Raw genomic sequence first — 5403 nt, 5'->3', positions numbered from 1 at the left:
ATCCCAAATTTAGCCGGGATAATTCTCTTGCAACTGACTTCTTCTTCTGTTTTTTTTAATCTTCAAATTATATTGCATTTTTACTAGCTCTATTAACTGTTTCCTGTTGTTAAATATGTTTTCATGAGTGCCCATTGGTACACTGAATTGTGATGTATAGAAGATCCCTCATTAAATTTCAACCTTTTGCTCCAAGGTGCCCAATCAGAATCATCTTGACTTGATAAGAAATTTTCTGCAGTAGAAAATAATTTACAGGCAAAACAGAACACATTGTCACATCTTCTTAAACACACTAACCCTCTCTCTTGCCTTTCACCATTTGTTAGCTTTTACTGGAGTAGTTTGTGCAAAAGTGCCTATTTTTATCTTTAAGATAACTGTTTTCTATGACATGGGAGGAGGACCTTATTGGATTAATTAATGTTTTAATAGCACAACTCTAGTGTATGGGCCTTGGGTCTGTGTCATCCATCACAAACTTTTGATTTTCAGCTACTTTTCACTTTTACTCACTGTAAGAGTTTGTAGATATTTATTCTCTATACGTTCTATGTTTTCATTTTGAAAATATTAACAGGATTATTTTTTGGGTTCATCTATGCATTTGTAAATATCCAAAGATGATATAATTTTCTCCAAGATTTCCATCCCAGGTATACTAGAAAAAGTGGAAGAAGAGTCCAGACCTGCTTATATAAATTTGTGATGGTAATTTCTCTGTTGCTTTTCATTTTCCTCTTCATGAATTTTTCTAACCCTTTTTGCATGTATCTGGAATCCTTTTTTCCACAGCCTATATTGTGGCTTTGTCATGGTAGTTGTTTTATTTATTATTTAGATGCATTCTGGAAGATCCTGCTGAAGACACCTAAGAACCAGTATTTGTTGGAGACTGTGCTCCCTAGGAAGCCTTTCTCAGCTCCTGTCACTGCCTCTCAGCCTTTCTATTCTACAGTGGGGACAAGAGCTGTGGTCCATGACTCTACTGAGGCACCTTTTTATTAAACACTTTCTTACTTTCTGGTGGAACGAGGTGTTTCAGGCTTATCTTGAACTTTCTCTATCCCAGGCCTGGAGTCCACCATTTCCCTAGGAATCCTGGTTTCTTTTAGTGGAGAAGAGTATTTACATACCAAGATCTACATGTTAAGTGTGTTCATTACTATAGATGTATCATTGCTGCTAGTGCCTTTTGGCAAAGAGAGCTAGGGAATCTTGACCTGTATATCTGTCTACATCTACATCTATACACTATTTCTATATCTAAATAAAAAATTATGAGTTCCAATTCCAATTCAATATCATGGGGCACATTTTGGTTCTCCCATTTCCATAGTTTTATTCCTCTTTCACTCTTCCAAACAGTGAGAAACCAGAATCCTATTATCCTTTATATTTTTACTAATTTTCCCAAGTCTAGAACACACATAACTTAGCTTCAGAATTATTAACTTATACCTCTGAGAAAAGCAAACCTACTTGTAAGAACCTTGTTCACAGTTTTATTTGTTTTTAGGTACAATTTATGTACAGTAAGCTGCATAAAACCTAAGTCTACCAATTGATGAATTTTGACAAATGCAAACATACATACAATCTGCATCCCAACAAAATAAAGAAGATTTTTTATCACTTTCCATCATTTTCTGTCAAGTCCCCTCAGGCCTTTGTCCAGTCAAGTCTCACACCCAACACATACAGGCAAGAGACATTCTGATTTTTTCCCACCATCTATTAGTTTTGCCTGATATGGAATTTAGTATGTTTAAATGGAATCAAGGCCAGGTATGGTGACTCATGCCTGTAATCCTAGCACTTTGGAAGGTCAAGGCAGGAGGATCCCTTGAGCCCAGGAGTTCGAGATCAGCCTGGGCAACATAGGGATACCCTGTCTGTATAATAAAATAATAACAAATACATAAATGGAATCATACAGTATGTATTCTTTTCTGTTCAACTTCTTTCAGCCTAATGTCTGTGAGATTCATTCATGTTGTCATATGCATCACTATGAAAGAATGAATTCTTGGATTTATTTATAATTTTATTTTTCTTATAATTTAAAATTCTTTTACCTTTATTAATTTCTCATTTCTAGTGTCTTAGGAATTGACATTTTTTAACTCCTTAAATTTAGCTTATTTTATTTATTTTCAATTCTACCCACTTCCTCCTTACTATGTCAAAAGCATATTTAGGATTATTGATATAAATTTTGTCCCTGGGTCTCCCTAAGATTATATCTTCTCTTCTCTTTTCTTTCTTTTCATTTCTTTTCTTTTCTTTTCTTTTCTTTCCTTTCCTTTCCTGTCTTTTCCTTTTTTCTTTTCTTTTCTTTTTTCTTTTCTTTTTCAGACAGGAACTCACTCTGTCACCCAGGCTGGAGTGCAGTGGTGTGATGATAGCAGCCTCGACCACCCCGGGCTCAGGTGATCCTCACACCTCTGTCTCCTGAGTAGCTGGGACAGGCACTGGCCACCACACCTGGCTAGTTTTTTTGTAATTTTTGTAGAGACAGGGTTGCACCATGTTGCCTGGGCTGGTCTTGAAATCCTGGGCTCAAGTGATCCACCTGCCCTGGCCTCCCAAAGTGCTGGGATTACAGACATGCACCACCATGCCTGGCACATCCCGTATTTTAAAAGGAAAAGTATCTTATCTTAGATGTTTTTATTGATACTATTTGCAAAATACTTTATTTGTGAAAAAACTGTAATAGCAGTTGTTCCCTAACGTATTTTGTCTATTCCTATAAGGATTTTAAATGACTGCCTACTACCTCCACACACCTCACAATCTAACACTTTCACATCCTTCAAAATTCTAGGTTGAGGGCTGAGTGAAATTCTTTGGGGATTCTTCTACTTCAGCCTAAAAGCATCACATCCTTTTCTTGGGAGGAGCAATTAAAATTCAGCTCAATGTTTACCCTCAATATAACCCCATCTTCATTATGTCTAATATAATTTGTTTTATTTCTGTGACATGAGTGTATCATTCTTCCTTAGTTCTCAGTGGTGTGACAGATCAGTTCAATTTTTGTGATCCTTTTGTATAAAAGAAAAACAGAGATGCCAAGACACTGGTGTGAGTGATGAGCTAAATTCACTGTTGGACAGGGCAGGGAAAACTGGATCCAATACAAAGCAATGAAGCTGTAAATAATAGGGCCTCTTGAATATCAAAGAATAACTCTAAGACATTTAGTTTAAAACATTGGAGATTCCCTTATATATAGGGGTATAGGAAGGAGAGCAGCTTCTGTGAAAACTGCCTCCTCAACCAAGAGCAAAGATAGGGTTTATAAATGCAAATCTATAAAATTCACCAAAAAGAGTGACGAGTCAGCTGAAATAAGGACTTGGCTTCTTACTTTAGATTAGGTGATTGTGCTGGAGCTTAGCATATACCAATTTCTGTCACCTAGGTTGAAAATCAAATCAATTAAGTTGAGTCATATAATACAGTTGAATCGAAATGTATCAGCCTGTTTTCCTGCTGATTCTGGTCAGTTTTCCAAGAAAAAAAATGCTATAGTTTTTTCCTAAATCCCATCTGCTCTTCTATCTTTCAACCACATGCACACTTCAAGGTCAGGATCATGCAGCTAACAAGTTTGTGTTTACACACTCAGAACTCAGCAACAACTTCCTTCTTTGCTTTGTCCATTAGGTTGTTGGGCTCAAGGACCTATGTCACCATGTCATTTTGAATATTTTAGACAAAATTCAAGGAAGGAAAAAACAGCAGATGCTGCCATTATCCTTACTTTATTAGAAATTATTCATCATATTTAAGCGATTTAGATCTGTCTTCAAAAACATTTATTTGAATTAAAATTACCAGTCAGTACCTGCTATCATAAAATCACAGATTCTCAGTTAACCTCTTACCTAATCTAATGTTACTTTCCACCAGATACTTGAATCCATTGAACCAAATCACTTATTAGTGATCTTCAAATGTGGTAAAAATCCAGCTAAAGAAATAGTATAGATATAGCTCATTCTACTTTTGTATGCTTCTGAATTCCCCACGGATCCACTGATTATCTGTTTTGTTTTGTTTGCTATGATTTTTCCCACCCTGAAAAAAATTTAATAAATGTCTTAATGAGAGAATTAACTTTCTTAGCCCAAGCTGCCTCTTTTGAACTTCTCTTTTTCCTTATTAATCACATTAAAAGGGAGAAGTTAATTATTGTATCTAGATATTGCCAACCAACAAAATTGTATGCCTAGAAAACTAAAAGATCTCTTGCTTTGATCAACCAAATAATATTAGCCCAGCAATTGTTCAAACGAGTCTATTATAAGAATTTTTTAAAAAGCAAAACAGATAATGTTAAAATCAAACTCAAAATCATAGCTTAACGGGGATTTGAACTGTATAACTTCTTTACATTGAAAAGAATTCCTTTACTTAATAAAAAGTATGTTTTGTGATAAGCATTGGAGACATCAGTATGAACTGATATTTAGCTTCATATAAATACAGATGGTTACATATGGAAATATTTATAGATTTGTATATATACAGTGGTTATTAAGCACATATATATTTCCTTGCTCTGTCAGCTGAGAGAGCTAGTAACAATAACATCCCAGTAGCAAAAAGGACACCTAGTATCCAGATCTTGGTTTCTAATAGCATTCTGCAGTAAAAGTAACCAAGGCTCCTAAAAGAAATGACTGGTTCTAGGGCTAGGACAAAAAACAGACAAGATGATCCTTCAATATTTTGTAGTGTCAGAATGTATGGAAATTCTAAACAAACAAGCAGGATGGATATCCCACATGATGGGGGCACGTCAAACGGACACATAGCAAGCTGAAAGATCTCCCTGTGGTCAAAATTCCAATAATTTGAGCAATAGAATTTAAAAATAATACTGGCTTATAACACAAAGTTTAAAATAAATATCCATGAGTCCATACCAATAGGACTAAATGATTAAACAAGTAAATGGAGCAGAAAAGATGAATTTTCCCATGGTGAAGTTTTCAAAATAATTCTTGTAGCTACTCTGCCATCAAGAAGGGAGAGTAAAACTCACCACTCCTTTAATGTGGACTGTGCATAGTAACTTGCTTCAAAAAAATACATTATGGAAAGGGAGAGGAAAAAAAACCAAACCAGTAACTTTACAGTGGATAAATCTGTCAAACACTACATCAGCCAGGTGATCAAGGTTATCATCAACAGTGATAAGTAATAGTAACACTAAGTATCTTTGATATAAGGTGATGAAAATGGCACTTTACCTCTGTAGTCTTCCTTCCAAAAACTCGTAATCCCAGTCTAATAATGAGAAAAATATCACACAAATTCTAATAGAAGAGCATTCTACAGAATTCGTGACCAGCATTTCTCAAAACCGTCAAAGTCATTAAAAACAAG

The sequence above is a fragment of the Pongo pygmaeus genome, chromosome 6 (genome assembly GCF_028885625.2).
Source record: "Pongo pygmaeus isolate AG05252 chromosome 6, NHGRI_mPonPyg2-v2.0_pri, whole genome shotgun sequence".
NCBI lineage: Eukaryota > Metazoa > Chordata > Mammalia > Primates > Hominidae > Pongo > Pongo pygmaeus.
This window is presented reverse-complemented; position numbering follows the sequence as displayed.